Source organism: Vicugna pacos, chromosome 5, assembly GCF_048564905.1.
Source record: "Vicugna pacos chromosome 5, VicPac4, whole genome shotgun sequence".
Classification (NCBI taxonomy): domain Eukaryota; kingdom Metazoa; phylum Chordata; class Mammalia; order Artiodactyla; family Camelidae; genus Vicugna; species Vicugna pacos.
This window is the reverse complement of record NC_132991.1, coordinates 41,650,691-41,672,114: the sequence shown is the minus strand read 5'-3', so window position 1 is coordinate 41,672,114 and position 21,424 is coordinate 41,650,691. Positions and strand designations below refer to the sequence as shown.

Genomic DNA, 21,424 nt, shown 5'->3' with positions numbered 1-21,424 from the left:
CTGGGCTGTGGCAGAGACCAGGGCCCTTTCTATGACTAATAGAATCAAAAGAAAGCTGCATGAAAATAGGGGAGACTGCTAATTACACACGCTGATGGGAGTAAGAAATGACTCCTGACAAGATGAGGGAGACAGAGAAGCTATAAGAGGCAGACAGTGTCATCTAAGAAAGAGTGTAGCCTGGTTCTACCTGAGGTAAGGGTGAAGAGCTGCACACCCCTCAGCAAATTCTGTTTATGAAGACTTTATAATGTAGTCTGTTACTGCACATTCATAATGATGACCCTAAGTAATCAAGGTGAGTTAACACTAATATTAATTATGAACTGTATTAATTATGTTGTTAAGTATAGTAACATTATATTAGGAGATGGTGTATTATGATAAAACTTTCTTCACAAATATTCAAATCAAAACCAAATCCTGAAATGACTTGGGCCCCCTAAATGATGTTTTAACTTTAAAAAATCACTTACCTGAAATAAATTCCTCCCCAGTAATACTGAAAGGTGTCACTAAGAGGGAGCTTGAAGTAGGTGTATCTACCCATCTGAATAATTTATTCCTAGTATCTCTATAATATACATCATTAAAAAGTGAGTTATTTTATGTAAGTAAGAGTGCTGGGGTTTTAGGGAGAGATTAGAATTCTGACAGAAGAATCAGTATCTTGTTGTTGGTGTACAAAACAATATTCATAAACGTAAAGATATGTTTATAATTAGAAAAAATTAAGCTTTTTTTTTCCTATTTATCATACATGATGTGTACACCCTGGTTTCACAAGGAAGCTCTGATTCCTCTGCCAAGTGATACATATATAAAGAGAGATATTTTAAAGGAAAGCAACATATATATATGTGTGTGTGTATGTATATATATATATATACATACACACACACACACACACACACAGATGTGTGTATAAGTTTCCTGGTATATTCTGTCTTTCACACTTTGCTTTAAAGCTTGTGAGGTCTGACGGCTGGTTGAGTTCTTACCTAGGTTTTCTGGTCAAATGTGAGGGGGAGCTGAGTAATAAGGTCACTTCAGCTTTGGTATCTACTGTAAATTCCATCTCATAATTCTTTATGTGATGTTAATGGTTCTTTGATAAAGGTAGATTCTCTAATTCTCAGTAAAAAAAATGAGCAGACACCTTTGGGTCTTAGGTTACCTGAAGAAATTAGGAGAAAGGTTAATGGCTAGATCAAGATCCTTTGTAAGGTATGTGTTCCTTAAAGAGAGCTCTGGTCTGTTCACAAGGCAACCAAAAATAAAGATGATAATAATTAATTTAAAAAATAATCAAAAACACCTACTAATGTCTCATTTGGCAAAAAGTGGAGGAGGAGCACAGTCTTTTGATTCGAGGTGATCTTGGCAGGTGGTAGGGAGCGTGGAGAATAAAAGGGATTCATGGGAAGACGTTAGGTCACATCTCCATTTAAGCATGGTCTTGCTTCAGGCTTATAGTCAAATTTAGCACGCTTCTCTTTTTGCCCCAGGTTCAGCTGAGTCTAAACTAGAGGATTTGGGGTTGTCGAGTTTTTTAAAGTGCAAATTAAGGCATAATTCATGTCCAACTTATTGAGTGTGTTTTAAATACAGTGCATAACCAGAAAGCTTCTATTTTTCCATGCTTTTAGTTATTTTTTCTTCTCTAAATTTTTCATTTTGCCTCTTTTTACCCCTTCTTGGAGCTAAAATGTAGAGTATTGGAGTGAGACTGTGTGTGCAGTGGTTCCTTACCTAGAAGTACTCAAAATGCCTTAAGGGACAGCGCATCTAAGAGTTACAACGTTTTCGTGTTTCATTTGATCGTCACATTGGTCCTATAAGGTGGAGCGGGCAGGTGGTTTTTAGCCAGTGTTTTATGGACAAAAAAGGGAGGCCCAAAGAAGTTTCTGGGTTATTGTAACTTCTCATGGTCCTTGAACTTGGATCTTGTGACTCTAAGCCCAAAGCCTAATCCTGAACCTGTATACAATTAATCCAATATCTTTAGCCTTGAAGAATAGATCTGGATGATTTTAAATGGTTTTTGTGTCCCCTGGGAAAACAGCTATCCTTACTTGTTTTTCCTGCATCAGTAGGTGATTTATATTTTAATTGTTGACTATTTGACCACACATATAATGTGGTTAACTCGGTGCTCTCTAACCTGTCTCAGCAGTTCTCTGTTCTCTCCTGCATCATTTACTTCCCTCTTTACTAGATTTGTTCCACCAGTGCACAAGTGTGTCTCCCATCTTAAAAAAAAAAAAAAGAGCCCACTCTTTATTCCACCTCTCTTTAGAGACATTTATCTTCATCCCTGTACAAGTAAACTCAAAAGAATTGCCCTGGCTTCAATTCTTCTTCTACCACTGCCTCTTGAACCCACTCCAGTCAGACTTGGGACCTTCCTTACTCCACCCAAGGTATTCTTTTCAAAGCCATACCTGGGGAGGGCACACACCTGGCAGATGAAATGGGGAATGCAAAGGTGGATGTGGCTGGAGTGGAGTGGGCATGATGGGGCCGGGGGTTAGAAGGTGCAGGGTCTGTGAATGACTGCCTGCCACGTTCCTAAATCCAGTGGTTATTTCTCAGTGACCTGTCCACAGCCTCGGGCATAGTGGACCATCCCCTCCTCCATCGTAAGTATTTGCATTTGGTTTTTTAGACTCTGTTCTCTCTCGATTCTCCTGGCTTATTGGTGTTTCTTTCTCAGTCACTTTTGTCACTTGCGTCTCGTCACTCTGACCTGTGAATACTGACATGTCCAAGGACTCTTCCTAAATTTCTTTTTTTTCCTCATCATTCAGTTCCTTGCTGATATCATCTAGTTTCATGGTATTAATGGCTTCCACTCTCTAATTCTCAAATTTATGTCTCCAGCCCAGATCTCTCCTTTAAATTCCAGACTCATATCCAGCTCCCTTTTTGGTTTCTTCCCATGGAAGGCTAAAAGTCATCCCAGATTTAATTACCATCTCCAAAATCAAGTCCCTGGGGTTTTCTCCTAACCTGCCTCTCCGATAGCCTTGCATCCTAAGTTGTTGTCAGCTACATCTTTTCAGGTGCATAAGCCAAAAACCTAAGAGTTGTCCTTGATTTTCCTTTCTCTCATCCTCAATATCCAGGCTATCTAAATATTCCCAAGATCCGGCTGTTAGTCACCATCTCACTTGCCCTCCTATTTCAAACCCCTCTTGTCTCTCAGTTGAATTATTGCCTTCATCCCTTCACTGGTCTCCCTGCATCTGACTTTGCCTCCTTTCAGTCTGTTCTCATCATGGTAGCCAGAGATCCAAGTAAAAAGTAAGTCAGGTACAAAATGCCACATGTATTGTGATTCCATATATACAAAATGACCACAGTATGACAGTCCATAGAGTGAGGAAATAGATTGGTGGTTGCCAGAGCCTGAGAGGGATGGGGGAGACTGTTATAGGTCTGGGACTTATCTGCGATGAGGAAAATGTTCTGGAATTAGAAGTGGTAATGGTTGCACAACCTTGTGACTATACTAAAAAGCACTGAATTGTGCCCTTTAAAAGGGTGAATTTTATGATATGTGAATTACATCTCAATAAAAAAAATGGAAGCCAGGTCACATTAATGCTTTAAATAAAACTCTCTAATAGCTTTCCATCCCACATCTCAGTGGCTTACAATCCCCTCTGTGATCTATCCCCTGTCACTTCTCAGACCCCTTCCCTCTCATTGACTCTCTCTCATCCTCATCCCACTCCAGCCACACTGGCTTCTCTCCTGGCTGTCCCTTCTGCCAGGATGCTCCTTCCCCAGGTCCACCTGTGTCTCCTACTGCTTTAATTGTTGCCTCTCATCTACTGGTAATTGCAACCCACCCCCAACTCTGCCCCCATCCTCACTTCACCTAGTCTCTCTCCATCATGGGCTGTATGTTTCATGTATTTATTTATTTATTTTTAACTATATAGGATTTTCCCTTGAGGATAAGTTTCTCAAAGGCCAAAATTTCTATGTTTTGTAAACTACTATGTTCCCATTGCCCAAAACTGCACGTTTCACATAGTAGGCACTCAATAAACACTTGTTCAAGATAAACAAATACCACCTTGAAATGTACAGATAACTCATTATAACTTTCTCTTTAGAAAGCTATTTTGGGTATAGGATTCCAGTCTTTTAAAACTCTTACTTTTGAGAGTACAGAATTCCAAGTAGTATTTACAAATAAAAATAGATTCACTTGATAAAGGTTGTGCCAAAAAATATTCGAGTTCAGTTTAGAACATTGGTGTATTGAGGTTTAAATGATTTCTTATTTGTGTATTTTTTCTGCTTCCATAATATGAAACAGCTAACATTTCAATAGAAAAAAAAATCCTTCTTTCTCCATCAGGATTTCCTCTTGAATTGGACTAAATGCTTAGGGCCATATAAAAAATCTGAACAAAGCAATAGTATATGTTATGGAGCAGTGAATGTTATACCTTTTACTATAACACAGCTAACATACGTTACAAAAAACCTTCAGTACCCAGCTTCAGAGTAATCTGCCTTCAGTGGTGGACCTTTACAAAGCAGAGTTTAGACTGAAGAAGGATGGGCATAATGACACGGAGTGATTGCTTTTATGCAGAAGATGAGCAGTGCAGAAATTAAATGCAGTGTTTATAGACTGAAATCATAAACCCACTTCAGCTGTGCTTCAATGAAGCACTACCTTAGGTAAGAAACAGAAAAGATATTTAGGCCTTGTGTAAATCAGAACTAAGATCGGCAAGGCTTCCTGGGTGAGTGTGTGTTGGTTAAAAAAAAATAAGTTAACTTTGCAAGATGCAAAACTTGTGCATGTGTGAATTTCTTCTCTTGCCTGGCTGGGATGGCTGACAGATGGAAATACACCAGATCTGAGCCTCTCATCCAGCTGTTTGTTTCAAAGAGGGACCTTCAGTGAGGAAGCAGAGAAACTGGTCCCTTTGCCTCCTAGTTCAAAAACAGCCCATCAGAAGTTTTCTTGGCAATAGAAACAAAGGGGGGGGGGGAACCAAACTCATGTACAAAAGACAGCAAAAGTTCTGAATTCTGTTCAGGCCTTGTGATACATGGTATTTTTTATTCTTTCTCTCTTTTTTTAAACTGAAGTGTAGTCAGTTTACAATATTGTGTCAATTTCTGGTGTACAGCATAGTCAAAATGACTTAACTTAATTGTGAGGTAGGACACTATAAACCTCCCAGAAGGGAACATAGGCAAAGCAGTTTTGTACATAAATCTTAGCAATGTTCTCCTAGGGCAGTCTACCCAGGCAATAGATGTAAAAGCACAAATAAACAAATGAGCTCTAATTAAACATATAAGCCTTTGTACAGCAAAGGAAACCATAAGAAAAACAAAATGACAACCTATACGAATGGGAGAAAATATTTGCAAATGATGTGACTGACAAGGGCTTAAGTTCCAGAATATACAGACAGCTCATACGACTTAATAACAGAAAAACAAACAACCCAATCCAAAAATGAGCCAGAAGACCTAAATATGCAACTTTCTAATGAATACATGCAAATAGCCAATAGACACATGAAAAAATGCTCCCATTTCGCTGTTTGAGTCTCTTGAATGAGCGTTAGCCCCTCAGCAACAGAGGGAACACTGATGGGTGTGCTAAGCCAGCCAGTTCTCTCTCCTGCTCAGCCGCTCCTGCAAAGCTGCTGACCCTGATTGGCAAGGACCCTAGGGCCAGGATTCCACAGTGAGTGAATGTGGGAGAGGAATTTGCTTGGCAGCTGCCTTTTGGGGAAGTGCCTACTGACTGCACTTTGCTGGGTTTTTATCCCACCATTCCTGGCTTTGTAACAACATGTCTTTTTTTTTCCCCTTTAAGTGGAGTTTAGGACCAGATGTTGGAATTTGTTTCCCGAGAAGGGAACTGTGCTTCTCCGTTCATTTATACAATTTTGCTCTGATGGATTTTGAGCTTCACCGACAAGTTAGCACTGCCCTGGAAGCTGATATTATCTCTGTGTATTCTCATTAGTTCTCAGTGGGCTTTTGGACACAATGTTCACGTCCCTGGGATGCTCTTTTCCTGCACATGGAGAAGCCTGTTCCAAGCCTGTGTGCCCTTTGAGATTCACCATAAATGCCACTTCCATGAAGCCTCCTCTGTTGCTCGCCACTTTCCTAACAGAGTCTGGAGGACAGCCTTTCCTTGTCTTGAGTGCCAGAGAACTGTACTTTTACCTTTACTGACACATCTTTCGTCCAGCTCTGCTCACATCTTCTCTTTGTGTCTAGCTTGAGCACACCTTTAGAACAATGTCTGTTTTCTATTTTATGGAATCTAACATCCTTGCCGCATAGGTGCTTCATAAATATGCTGATGGATAAATGAATACATTTAATTCCGTTTGGCACATTGAACCCTGGAATAGTTCATGAATTGATCATCTGGACAGTACAAATATTGCCCTCTCTCAAAACCTAGGAGAATTCACCATCATTGATTCTCTCTCTCTGCTCCCTTTCCCCCCACCCCCACCCCTGGCTTCCTTCTCTCTTTCTTAAAAATTGACTTTTCGATCTTGCCTCTCGGGAAGAAGATGCAGTTGGTCTAGAAGGCCTTCTGTCATCCAGCACTTGCTGCGGTTCAGTGTTTGTCTCAAAGTGTAGACTGTGAGATGTCTGCATCAGTCTTACCTTGATGCTTATCAAAAATGCACATCTCTTGAGTCCAGCCTTGAGCTACAGAATCTGGTGTATTGGGCATAGAGTGTGAACATTTGCATTTTTAACAAGCATCCCAGGCGACTCTCAAACACCATAGAATGCTGTGGTCACTTCTTTAGTTCTGCTGGCAATAGCCCTCAGAGACAGTGTTAGCTTGCTTTCTCATCTGTATCTCCTTTCCAGTCTCCCTAATCTCTGCTTTTCTACCTTGATCCTCTTCTTGCTTTTGGAGTCTATTTTGAAACTGTGCCGGTTAACTTCTAAAACCTTGTGTATAAATGGTATAGAGGAGTGGAAGAGCCTCACTGGTATAAATTTCTACCGAAATGAGTCATTACCATTTTTATTAAAACGACTGCTGCTGCTCAGGGCGCAGTCGATCCTCCAGGTGGCCTTCAGCTTTTACGTTTCTGCACAGTGGCTGTGTATCTTGAGGCTCCAAGGTACGCAAGCTGCAGGATCTTTGCTCGTTCATGAGCATATGGTTGGATGTGTGAAGCGCTTTGTTCCCCTAGCTACAGCCAGGGATATTTAAGTCTGCTGTGAGTGATCCAGAATTTATTGAGCAGCCGTGCACTTTTATAATGCAAGTTTTGGAAAAGAGTGAACATATTCTCTCTTGTATTCAGTTCAGTGATTATGCTCGGATGTTTATTGATATTGAAATTCAATGAAGGAAAACACTCATTAAAAAATAGTGTCTCTTTTACACAACTGTACTGTGATTTTAAAATGGTGACAGATAATGGGAAAGGAAGACAATTCTGTCAGCCCTTCCTGGGTTGAGACAGGCTTGGTGTGAGTTAAATGATGTCAATAAATACAGTTGAGTGATTCCTGATTAAAAGTTGTCTGTATGTTAAATTTAATAGTCTAGGGAATTAGGGACTGTAAGTGGCTTGGGAGAACTATACTGATTACTTTCCTTGTATATTTTACTAGAGATGTTGAATAGTTTGATATGGCAAAGGGTTACAATTTTTAAAAATGCACCACCGCCAATTTGATTGTAGCTCATTGCTCCTGGTTTTCCAAATGTCACTTCAAAAAAGTCTTTACTGAGGTATTTATTCCCTAAATAGGACAATTTATTGTTAATTTTAATGTGAAAAGATGGTGTAAAGAAATTATTTAAAGATACTTACAAGTGATAGGCTGGACCATCTAATATAGAAAGTACCGTGCATTCGATGACTGGCCGTCATATTCGGCAATTGTACTCTTTGGAGAGGTGGTAGAATCCCAGTGTTGCTGTGTAAATATCCAAAGAGCAGTCTGCTCTGTGAAATGGTAGGAACTGGGCCTGAATAAATGTGCAGAGAGCGTGCAGGCACATGGGCACACACCTGCACACACAAACACAATACACACACATGCATAGTACATATACACACAGTATATACACAGTACACACACACACAGTACATATACACATAGTATACACATGCACAGTATGCAAACACACCTGTACGCATACAAAACACCTGCACACATACTCAGTATTGGTCACAGATCTAAAAGTTAATATTTTTTTAAGTTTATTTAATTGCAGCAGAAAGAGAAATAGACTGAAGTAAAATATAATTCTTGTATTCACAGAGTATCATTTTTTATAACCTTTTGACCATATTTCTCCCACCCTCCAAAATTCAAGGAAATTAAACAGAAGAAAAGTTTTCCTAGAAAACCAAATCAGAACCTAAAATAAGCTGCCCATTCCTATGACTGAATCCACTGCCAACCCTAGCCACCCCCTCTGCTGACTTATCTGCAGAGTCCAATGGAAAATGACTGACTATCCAGATAAGGGTTGGCAGACTTATTGTTTATAAAGACATCTGGTTTTGGAGGGGGAGGGCAATTCAAAATTAACTTTCAAAATGTAGGCAAAAGTTATTTCCAGGAAGTTCTCAGAAGCATAAAACCTGTGATTTCCCCAAAGGTGTTCTCAGTTTCTGTATCACATGATTATGAATCAGTATAGCAGTAAACCACAGGGTAAGCCCTGATTTTCTGATCAACTTTGTCACTTTTTATTTATTTAAGATTTTGGCTTCTCTTTAAATCCACTGATACAGATAGACTCCAGTTAAGATCTGTACTTAATTTCATTTAAGTGAAACAAGAGCTTGCTAGTGGATTAATTTTAGATACCGACTGTCGGTAGAGTCTTGCTTTTTTCAGTTGCTCTGAATTTTCCTGTTTTAATTTATGTTAATCTGTCTTGTTACTCTAGAATCAGATATGCTTAAGGATTCCAGTCAATCCAGCCAAACTTTCGGACCATAGAATTACAATAAATCCCCAGTACCAATCCCTGCCTATAATGAGAGTATCTTTCTGGTGGAAGTAAAGTAGGTTTACTGTGGTGCAGGAAACGTAGTTTTTCTGACATTATTTATTTTTCTCACAACTGCCAGGTGTATATAGCACTTAAATGGCTCTTTGCTGAACAGTCTGTTAGTAGATTGATCTGTTTGGGGCTGCAGTCATTGTGTACTTGTATGTGTGTGCGTGTGTGTTTACCCACTTCAGAACTCTCTCGTCTACATGCTTTTTAACTGTTTCATGCAGCACAATGTTGCAGATGTGAGGAGATGCTGAGTTCTGCTTGTTGATGGATTGGCAGGCAGATCTCTTAATCTCAAACCAAATCTCTCTGCTGCTCTTTTTACTCTATTAGTTGAGGTAAAATAGAAGTTGCTGCCTCCTAGCTTCTTACATAACAGAACGAGGAACTCCTAGTATGTCCAATCAAAAACATTTTAAAGCCAAGAAAGAAAATTAGGTCAATATTTTTAATGAAATGTGGGCTTAGTATCATTTTATTTTTGGCTTTGTGTCTAATTATAATTTTTTTTTGATGTTGCATATTTATTTTTTAATTTTTTTCCCTTTTTCATTTTTATTAGGTAGAATTATTACAGTTTGACTGCACATACACATTATATTGCATGTAAATACATATATACAATATGCTGCACATTTTTTTAGTTTACATATATGTACTGATCATTGTTTCTAAGAACAGATTAGAGCTTTAAGCTTTTAAACTTACAAGTTAACAAAGAAATAAAGCCAACCATAAAATAAGAATCAACAGAATGCATTAATCCAATCATAAAGTCAAATGTACTTACTCATATTCAAGAAATCAATCATCTACATTATCAATAATAAGTAGTTCATTTGTATCGCTTTTTTTCCCCCCTGAGATTCCACATACAAGTGATACCATATGACATTTTTCTTTCTCTTTCCGACCCACTTCACTTAGAATGACGATCTCCAGGTCCATGTCTAATTATAATCTTAACTTGATCCTATATCTTGTATTTGGTTACCATTTTTTAAAACAAAGAGGACTTTCTTGCTGACTCTGAGAATACCTACTTAATGTTGCATTACTTAAGTATAACATCCAAAAGGTGTGTAAGAATGCTAAACCCCAGATTCATCTTTAAGAGAAGGTGAGTTCTTGATTGGTCACATCCTAATTGTGAAACATGCCCTTGTCTGATGAGCCATAGAGCCATCCAGCAGGAATTTGTAGTCAGGATAGCATGAATAGCCTTGGGTGTAACTCGTGGACCTGGCGCTACGCTGCGTCTGGCTAGAGTACACGGAGGCAGAGAGTGAGGACAGAGCTGTCCATTAGACTTAGCAGGTTTGGGTTGTTTGTTTTTAAATTTTTGCCTCATTTTCTGATAGCAAAATGCCTTAACCTTCACTATTAGGGAACTTGGTCAGCCATGAGAAGTTTGTTACTTGAAATGAGAACATAAAATTCAAAATATCTTTTCAGTAATAGGCCCTCGCGAGGGCTAATTTGTAACGGATCTTGAGACTTCTTACCCGTCTGTGATTGTTAGCTGGGTCTTTAGAAACTGAATGTGCTCGTGATCCTTTTCTTCTTTGGGTGGTTGGATCTGGGGTCAGAACTCTGCTTCCAGGTCCCTACACTGTCTCGTCTGTCTGTGATGTGCAGGGTCAGAAGGACAGCAGAGAATGGCAAGTGGCCTGGGCAGTGCCCTGCTTTCCTTCCCTGTGAGTTGACTATTCATCCCTCACGTATCCTTCTTGCTGTTTTGCTTTCCAATGCTTGCACTTGTCAGTGAAACTGATTGATAAGGTGAGAATGGCGTGCACTGAAGAGCTGACATCTAATAGAAGGGCAGACGACAGGCTCGAGGACATGGTTTGGACAGCACAACTCTTGGGAAGCATAAAAATGCTATAGGTTATCTGACTCATGGGTTCTTAGCCCCTGGCACAGGGACTGGAGCACTGAGAATTTCTTTAAAAGTGAAAAGTTGACTTTTTTACTTAGTGCTCATGAAAATTGTTACAAGGAATGAGTATGAGAAATTAATTTTTGATTTTTTTTCAGGAAGGATTTTTTAAACATCAAAAATGTCTAGAATTCTGCGCTTAAAATAACTCTGAACACTGGCTCTGTAAGATTAATTAGCAATACTTAACTGTAACTGTTCAGGCTTGTTGACATAACCTAAAATATCCATGCAGTTCAAATGTCTGCGGACCAAATAGTTCCTCGCCAGTAATAACAGATATTCCCCTGGGACATCACTGGGCGTCCCCAAAGGAATGTGTCCTGGGGCCCTTAAATCATTTTCTTAGTGCTGGGGACCACGTGGTGGGCTCACTGACTCCCATTTGTTTCCTGCCCAAGAGATTCCTGGAGAAGCCTCATCAGTGTCATCAGTCAGCCTGGGGTCCTCAGTGCCCACAACAGAGGTGCTGCTTCCAGAAGGTCCCCGTGGGGTGGGCTGTGTCCTGTTATTCAGCCAGAGTGGTGCTTTCTTTCATGCAAAAGTGGGGAGAAGGGTCTTCTGCCACACTTTGTCATCCTGAAGTTGCCCTCCTTCATTTACTCAATGAATGAAACACCTAATCTACTCTGTGCTCGGTATACCGGGTGAACAACACACAGGTTTTTTGTCCCCACTGAAGCTTCCAGTCTCACAGGAGAGGCAGGTGTTAGGGAGGCAGTGCACTGGTGTGAGGGAAGCTACAAACTTTGAGAAGTGGTCTGAAGCAAAAACAATGCACTATAAACAGAGACAGTAATAAATAGGGGTGGGGTGCTGCTCCTCATTTAGATTCAAGAGTAGAGTGAGCCTCTCTGAAGGAGAGACGGGGTGAAGTCAGAGAGTCAGCCTGACCCTGCTGGGCAGACACAGCCTGTGCGGATTTAAGGAGCTCTGTGCAAGGTGCCCAGTGTGGCCAGGAGAGGTGAGTGAGCAGAGGGTGATGTGAAAAAAATGAATCCGGGCAGGAGCGGCAGCCAGATAGCGCAGGACCTTGTAAAATAGCCATTCGCCATAATGCTTTATGAAGACTAAGTTCTAATTGTTCAGCTTCGCTCAAGTCTCATGAAGTAGACATTCTTGCCTTTTTCCTATCTAAGAGGGCAAATAACTGCTTTTCTTTAGCCTCATTCATCCTGCCAGAGAGTCTAAGTATACAGTGTACACAGACTTAGGTCCCTTTGCTGCCCGGACTTGGGGCCCCTTTGACCAAGGTGAGTAGAAACCACGGAAGGACAAAACAGCGGCCCCCGGAAGACTTGGGAAGTAAAAGGTGAAGAGGTGTTTCAACATCCTAGGTTCGTTCACGTTGGACAGCATTGAAAAGTGCCTTGTGATTTATCATTTAGGGGCCAGGGGAGTTTCAGAGATACCTTCCAGTAATTCTGAATCCAATTATTCTATCAAATGGGAATTGGGATTCCTAGAAAAGGCAAAACCTGGACATTAATTGCTGGCATTTTCTTTATATTAATTGTAACCAAAGGGCCTTCGTGTATGTTCCCAAAGAGGATGAAGTGTATTTTCCATTTCATAATATTGCCCAATTATCACACAAATTATGGAGTGGGCTAAGGTGGTACTGTATATACAGTGGAACTATTATCGTTATAGTGGAGTGCAGGAGACATGAAATATTCATGTTCATTGGGTTAAAACAAACTTGCCACTTGAAGTCCATTAATTGCAGTTGAATTCAGCAAAAAATTTTTTAAGGGATGAATACTCTAATTACTAAAGTAGGCATTCAAGTGGCCTCCTGTTCAGAATGCAGGCACAGTAAAGGGAGTTCTTGTTTAGCTGACCTTTGTCCTTGTGAGCCAGATGCAGAGCCAGGACAGTGTTTTTTCTCCCAGGGGTGATTTCTAGAGCATTTATGAATTAGTAGAGCTGTCTGACAATGCTGCTTATGCTGTTTTTACCCTCCTTTTGTTGGCTTTATTCTCTATGCAGTACTTTCTAGGAAAAAAGCTTTTCAAACTTCTGAGGAATAGAGGTGATAAAAATGTTCGATGGCATTGAAGTCACTATTCAGCCTTCCAGGCTCCTTTAGCTGACCCGCCCGGTAATTATTTAAAAAACTGATTTCACATTGGTTGTTGGTACAGTTTGGTAACAAATCAGATTTCACGTGTCTCTTGAACGGCTGCTTTCCACATTGTTCACTGCTTTTTGTGATCAAGCAGATGAAACATCCTCCATCTGTTCCTTAGGCTCACAGACCTGAAGCTTGTAGAGAGAGACCCCATGACCTAGGGAAGGCGCGCCAGCTTTCGAATCAGACAGATGCAGGCGGACACCCCAGCTCTGTTAGTTATTCAGTGTGACTCAGGGAAGTTAGTTCATCTCTCTCGTCCCCAGTTTCCTCTTTACCCATAGAGTTGCCCTCGTGATTCGTATAGTTGTCATGAGTCTCACTAGATTACGTGGAGGGGTCAGTGTGATAGCTGGTCCGTAGAGACATCACTGAGTGGTGGTTCTTTCCTCCTTCTGTGTTGGGGTCAGTCCAGCTGGCCGCCTCTCCACTGCAATACTGCTTTTGTGAAACGCCAGTCAGAGATAAGACGCAGGTCCGTGGCAGGGAGAAGCTCCGCGTAGGGAAGGATGCCTGAGGCACTGTGGCCTCCCGGGGTTTATATTTACATCTGTCGCCTCCGTGCCAGCAGCCAGAGTCACCTTCTCCCGTTCCTGCTCAGCCCAGGCCGTGCTGGGCAGCGCTGGAGAAACAGCAGAATGCGCGTGGACACCCGGGAATAAGCAGCCGGATACTTGGTCCTACCAGATGGTTTACTTGCGGTCAGCCTGGAGGAGACTCTCAGGACACTTCCTTGTTTAGCCTTCTGCCTGCTTCCCTGTGACTGAAGTTCTCTTTCCCACCGCCTGGGAGGATGTCAGGCATCTGGGCGCTGTTGGCCCCAGAAGAGAGGCCTGGAGGGAAACGTGAATGCCCTCACCCTCCTGCGGCTGGCCTTTGAGCTCTGTACCCATCCCCAGTGAGCTGCCTCTTTCTCGGATACTGGGCAGCAGGGCTGTCCACCGGCTTCACCCCCGTCTCAAGGAAGCTCACACTTCTTTTTCATGGGAGTGTGGCCGTGCTCAGTGGCCTCGACAGGGCAGCCCAGACAAGCCAGACAGAAGCCAGTACAGCAGGCCTGATATTTGTACAGAATAGCCAGCCATGAATTGGACCCGCCGAATTGAGTGGTTCTCTCCATAAAATGCACGGGGGGGGGTGACCCTTTAATCTGCCCCCCACGCCCACTCCCACCCCCATGTCTGCTCCCACTAAGGAGGTTCCATGTCTGACAAGAGTTTGTTCTCACACTTGTTTGTGCAGGTTTACTTCTTAGTAAAATGATAATCATTTAAATAATTGATAAAAGACGAGTTCAAAAGGTGAATTGTTTCCCTAAAACACAAATGGGATGCTTGGGGGAAATCTATTAATAAAGACAAATTGTTAAACACAAACTGTTACTAAATTCAGTATAGAAAAGATAATTGTTTGAAAAAAGAGAGATTTTTTAAACCTAGGGTTTTTTAAATGGCTTTGATCCTACCTCAAAATATTGGTGAAGGGAACGTACCTTAATACGGTTTAAGTTAAAACATAAAATTTAAGGTTTACTTGCATCACGTTTTTATGTTTCCCTGCCTTTTTATGTCAACCGACCAAACACCACCGCCAGCTTTGTCAGATAAGAGTATTTCTTCTGTGACTGGCTATGTAATTTGCACGACCCAGCACAGGCTGAGAATGCAGAGTCCCTTGTTTTAAAATGAGTAAGTTCAAAACAGTGACTGCAAAGCATTAAAGCAAGTGCAGGGCCCTTCTAAGCCTGGGCCCCTGTGTGTCTGCACAGCCCGAAGGGGCTTGGGGAGGGAGTGGTGTTTGAGGGGTTACTAGCTCTCTGACAGGCTCTCGAGCCAAGGAGCTTCCCCTGGTGAGAGGCACCGTTGTTGCAAATTACTGGTTGGAAGGCCTTTAAACAGAGCCAGATCCACTCTCTTTAATTTCTGGCCTCTGAAGCAATGCAGAACACATCTAATCCCTTTTCCAAATATTTACGCAAATATTTAAAATGCCCACGCTTTCCCCTTATCTCCCTCTTCTGAACGAGCTTTCTTGGGTGGCAACATTGTTTTTAAAATCTCTGCTGTCTCATCTCTCTGGATGCTCTGTGGTTTTTCTGTGTCCTCCTGAGGGGTAGTGCCCATCCTCGTACGCAGACACCAAATTCCTAATGTGATGTGGGGGTCGCAGAGCCTGGGGACCCCTCAGTCATGAGGGGAATACTACATTTTGACTAATGGCATCAAATACTATGTGAGAATTTTAGATAAAATAGGTGCCATTGTTTTATACAGAACTTAACAGCAAGGAAAGCAACTTACTTTAAAATTTTTAAAATTTTTTATTGTTAAATACGTCAAATATCCAGAAAGGTGTATAACGTACTGTAGACTTACACACATGTCATTGAGGTTTTGTCGTTATTGACATATTTGCTGCAGATCACTGTCACCCTGTCTGCATCCTCTTTTAAAATCTTTTCCCCACTGGTTGCTACTTACCCAGTGTACTCTTATTCTCTCTACTTCTATAGTTGATTTTTGTGCCCTGAAGGCTTTGTCTAATATTGTTTTCCTTGTTTGGACCCGTATAGGGTCTCTGTATCTGTACTAGAGTCTTCTCTCCAGGGAGTTCTAAAATGAACACTCTTTCTGGCATAAGTTTTAAGTTTATTAAAATTCTATGAAATGAACCTGGAAAGCATTATGCTAAGTGAAAGAATGAGGCACAAAAGGTCACATATTGTTTGCTTCCATTTATATGAAATATCTAGAATAGATAAATCCGTAGAGACAGAAAACAGGTCAATGCTTGCTGGGAGCTGGGGGGCGGTGGGAATGGAGAGTGACTGCTTAGGGGGTGTGGGGTCTGATTTGGGAGAAAGGAAAGTGTTTGGAACTAGGTAGAGGCGGTGGTTGCACAACATTTTGAAGGTACTAAATGCCATTGGATTATTCACTTTAAAAACTTTTTTGTTCTGTGAATTTTATCTCAAAAACAAATTCCGTGAAATGATATTTAAGTATTAGGAGTAGAGCACTGTATATAAATATTGAAATCAGTAATGTTGATACTTCTTGACTAGTCACTGTATCATGAATATGGATTACCCCGTCCCCAGCCTGAAGCACGACGTCTTCTTGGTAGGCGAGAAGATGATTATTGACAGTGTAGCAATACTTGTAGATAGTCTTCTCAGAGCAGATTAAGTCCATATAATAGTTGAGCCTTGTGGTTTCATTGTGCGCATAGCAATGGAACGTTGTGTAACTTTGCAGCAGTGTCTTGGGTACAGGGATGGACTCCACTCAGGCTGTTCACTGGTTGGTGTGGACTGTATTCCAGAAGGGCAGAAGAAAGGGGCTGTGTCACACCCAGATGGTTTTCCCTTGGGAAGACTCCAAGAGACTCTCTCATGGACAGAGTTTCAGAATCACTGCATTTGTATTTAGCCTGTTAGCATTCATTTCCAAATAAAATATATCATTCTTAGGAGATTTTGGTGTTTTAAGAAACTGATAAGAAGGTAAGACAAAGGGAGTCTTTTTCTCTATCTGTTTATATGTTTTTGTAGAAACACAGTCGGTGCCTATCAGGAAACCACACTGGGTGAAAACTGACCCTTCACATTTTGAAGAATTTGAGTGATTCTTGGGGAGAAAGTGCATTTTCAGTTGGAGTGATTTAAGCTACAACCAACAGAAGACTCATGTTAAAATGGCTTAAACAGGCAGGACTTGGAGCTTACAGAACTGGAACCTAGACAGAGGGAAGGTTTGGGGTTGTTTAGCATCTCAGCAGCGTCAGTCAGGACTTGTGGTCCTTCCTCTCTCAGCCCAGTTCCCACAGCTTTGACTTCATACCAAGGCTCTTTCCCTTCTCTGTCCTAAGAGGCTACCAGTGGCGAAAAGCACTACGTTTCCTAATTCACATTTGGGTTTTTGTGGTCCTTCCTACGGAGCAAGAAAGCTTCTCTCTTAGAAGCCGCAGCAAGCCCTTCCTTCTCTGCCATTGGTCCATGTTGGCCTGCCGCCCATCCACCCAGCCCTAAACAGACCCCGTGGTGGTGGGATGCTGAGCTCCGCGTGAACCGATGGTGGGGCATCAGCCACAATCTTCACGCCGGTCCTGTGATCATTTTGCTCGTCTTAGATCCTTAAAAATTGTCTTCTTTTTAAACTGTCTATAATCTTGGTGTAGACAGTCTCCAGAATATTTAGGATATGCCAGGGCAATATCTTTCAAATGTGCTATTGAGATGTGCTATTTGCAGCCCATTTTCAAAAGTGGGGAATATTAAAGAGAGAGAAAAACCAAAATGTGTCTTCATTTGTTCTCATCTTTCATTGGTGAGTGCTTCATACTTGACAGAAGGGCAAAATCTAGTTTGCTTATGCACCTCCTTTTTGGACTTTGCATGCTACATAGGTTTGTTTTTAATAGTCAAGCCCTCTTTACAAGTTAGTGTACACTTGGTTGGTGCTTCATTGCTGATTGTGTTGTTTTGTTCCATTTTTTTAACTGCATTTGGTATGCAAAAGTGCAACCTTAATTATATGTTATAGAATTTCCCCTCACTTTAAACCGTGACTCCTTTTATTTGAATTGTTTAAAAATAATAATAAACCCCAAACTGTGAAAAACTGATTTTTTAAATTACTTCAGCTGGCATTTTCTATCTCAAGTCTTAATTTAATCACAGTTCTTGAGGAAATGAACCTAGGCAGTCTTAATTGAGTGTATCCGTGCTGTGGAATTTTTTTCCCTCTGTCGGCATACCAAAATTGAAATCTGTTGAGTTTCAAGTTTTTACCGCAAAGCCTCAGAACCACATTTTAGTCCATAATCCATCCCACATCCCTTTTTCGGCTCTGATTCAGTTCCTGACAGTTCCTTCAGTTTTTAGTTTTTTTGCTATACTGCAGAGGTTACAGCCTAGTGGCCCAAGGCTTGGATCTTCCCTTCAAATATACTTTGTTTGGCTTGAACAGTGTTTTTAGATTTTGCAATTAGTTGCCAACATTTAAAAAGTGAGAGACTGAACATAAGAATCCAGTTCTGGCTTATCTTAGAAAAACTGGAAGATCTGAAAACAATTGGGAATCAAATCTAAAATGGCAAAACTCCTGTCCCATCCTCTCTGAGTGATTTACATTATCTTGCTGGTCCCTGAAGACATTTGAGTTTCTGACCCCTGTAGAGTGCCTTAGTGCTAACTGGTGGCATCCTGTTTTCTTCCAACATACATAGCGTGTCATCTCTGCAGACCTAGATACAGTTAGCTTAAGAATATTTTTCTAAGCAAAATGGAATCCGCTGCCTCTTGGATCAGGCTATTGCTGTAAAGCTCTACAGCTTTGTAAAGACTCTTGTCTCCCTGATAACTCATTGGAGACCAACATCATGCTTAGGCATGATCCTGGACCAGAAGAATTCAGTAGGCACTTAATTGTCCAGTTTTGGAAAAGATTTAATTCCAAACCAGTAGAACATGAAGTCCTAAACCATTTCCCGTCAGGGTGGAGGAGCCACCCGGACTCATGAGGACTGACTGAGCTAGCTAAGGAGACACAGAATCTCAGGGAGCCAAGCCCTTGGTCAGTCGCAGCACCCCCTTTAAGAACACCCACTGTGGGGTCATTCCTGCTGGTAGTCTCCTATATAGGTTCCCTGGGCATTTAGCAGTTCTTTATTGATAGAGCTCATCAGTGCTAAACTCAGTATGTGCCCCCATCTGACACGTGAACCCGTGGCATTAACGTGTGTGCCGTGTCCATACGACTAGATAATAAAGTAGCACCAGCACGTGACGTTCTTGCTCAAAGACGATCACAGTGTCATCCTAACACCCCTTCATCGCTGTTGAGGATTATAATTCTGACCTGACTCCAAGATCTCTTCCACCCTCATCAGACAAACCCATTTTAAAACTCGAACTTCCATCCCTTTTCGTTACTTTTTAGGCAGACTATCACCATCCCTCCACCTCCAAACACCAGGGTGCTGCCCGGAGCTGAATATGCTGACACTCATGATAGTCTCAGACCAGGCACACAGGCTTAAGTAATGTTCTGTTCTTGACTTCGTTTTCCTAGTCTGATTTAGGTGTTTATCATGGGAAGTTCCATCACTGGAGAAGTGTGTAAGTTGAAAGGAACTCTTACGTTCTCTCAGTAGTGACTTACAATACTTCTATGATTAATAGGATTTTGCAGATGAGCAAGTTTTGAAAGTGTTTATAGCATCTACTAAGCATTTCCATATAGTGTTTGCTACTTTACCCAACGAAGTAATCTGGATGGTCCTTAAAATCGAAGCTCGTTACTCTGGCATTTCACCATGGCATCCCCTCATAGTCCAGGTTCCTAATAGGCTGTCGCCTCTTTGGACTCTATTTGAACACTGTAGCTAGTAATGCCTGGTAGAATGTCTGGAATTTTCTGAAAAATGCTGGATATTCAGTGAGTCTGTTGAGAGGGTACACTAATTCCTGGACTAAGCTCCATACACACAGGTTGTTTTTCTGCTTTGTTGACTGGTGTATCCTAGAATGCTAGAAGAATAGAATAATATTTAGTGCTTAGTATATAGTTGATAAATACTTGTTGATTTGTTGAATCAATGATCGAGTTAACTTCAGTCATACCTACCATTGTACATGCTATAAGAACATGTGAGGTTCTTTTTGCAGTTGGGTTTTGCTGGTCTTAGTCAAATTGCTGGCGTGTGTTAGCAGCAAAAATTGGGGGTCTGTATTTGTCATGCTAAGATTTACAGACCAAACAGGATGGGCATTCCAGAGCTTTCCATCTTCTAGAATTATGTCTGACAAACCAGAAGCTAGAATGCAATCGTTTTTTACTTCATTACCCAAGCAAGAATGAATTCATCGTTTTTATCTCACCATTTCTCATTAAAAGCCTGATGCCAATATCTCGTCTAGAACACTGCCAAATTTCGGATTCTGCTAAACTGAGAATTGAACGCGTTTGAACAGCACACTGTGGGCCTGCGGCAGATTAACTCTTAGGAAATGGAAAATATATATATTTGACTGACCTCCAGCCAGCCAGAAATAAATCCTCTGTATAATCTCACTAAAATGTCACTTGGTTTTGAACAGGCCGCTCATTTGTCTTATGAGAACCTCTGCGTATCAGGTGCCAGGCCACTGCCGTCTCGTCTGCTTCTCTTTTGTCCTCCCAGGCAGCTGCATCTCAGATAAGGTGCACTAGTGAAGAAATACAGTTGTCATCCTTTACTTTGCCATTAGCTGCATTCTTACCTTACTGACATGTCTGTTGGATGAATGATTTGTTTTTTAAGTTTAGTTTCTAATAGCCGTTTGGTTGGTGTCTGACTATGTTTCTAATTTGTTCGTAGGCTCTCAGCCTCTTGCTCCTTGTCAGCTAGCCTTGGTGTGTTATGTCTCGCATTAAGTGCTGAGGAAGAAGAGCAACAGCTGGCAGCCCTTGGTGTTTGCGGGCTGGACAGTCTGGTCTGAGGAAGGCCGTGTCTTCAGTGCTGCTCGGGGTTAAAGCCTTGGGTTGTTAATTGCCAGCTACTTGACATTGTGGCTGCCCCACACAAAGCACAAAGCATAAGCAAGCAGTGACGTTGCTCATCTTCTTGCCACATTTACCTGCTTGAGGCATTTTTCTTAATATTTCCAAATACCACAGTTTTCAAGGTGGTTTTAAACATGCCCATCATCTCAGGAATTTTATGTGCGAATTTCTAAAGTCGTCATTTACTGTAAACTAAATCAGCTCTGTCATCATCTATTCCAGCAACACTTTTTTCCCCCCTTACATTAACGAGATGAAGCCTTCACCTAAGGAAAAAGGATTTTTTCCCCCTTAAAGCAGGGAAAAAAGATGTAGAAGCATTAACAGCAAAATAATCCTCAAAACAGCTTACTTTTCTACAGCTTTAACTGGGACCAGCTGTCAAGTGTTCTGAGTGTTGCAACATCTGAAAGATCTTGGCTGAAAGACAGTAAGATCAAAAAGATGATGGCATTTTAGGTTGGGAAGTATTAGCTCCACTTCCTTCTAAAGCAGTCACTCTGGGGAGCACGCAGGGCTCTGTGATGTGTTTCACTTCCTCTTTTGGTTTGCTCTTTGAACCCCCAAGGGGATCTTCATATAAACTCCATGACTGCTTTGCCGTAACAACATTAGCTTTTAGATGGGATGGAAGCCACACTGGCACCTGCTCTTTGACATCGGGGAGAGCACCCTACATGAGGGGCACCAATAGTGCTTCTTAAATCCTGATTTTTATTTTAAGTACCTGTCTTCAAACAGTA

General features: G+C 41.4%; 1 protein-coding gene across 2 annotated transcripts in view; it reads left to right on the top strand.

Moving 5' to 3' along the window:
* Positions 1–21,424, top strand: part of STK39 (serine/threonine kinase 39) — a 254,238-nt gene that overhangs the window by 206,855 nt on the left and 25,959 nt on the right. The gene's annotated exons all lie outside the window — the stretch shown is intronic.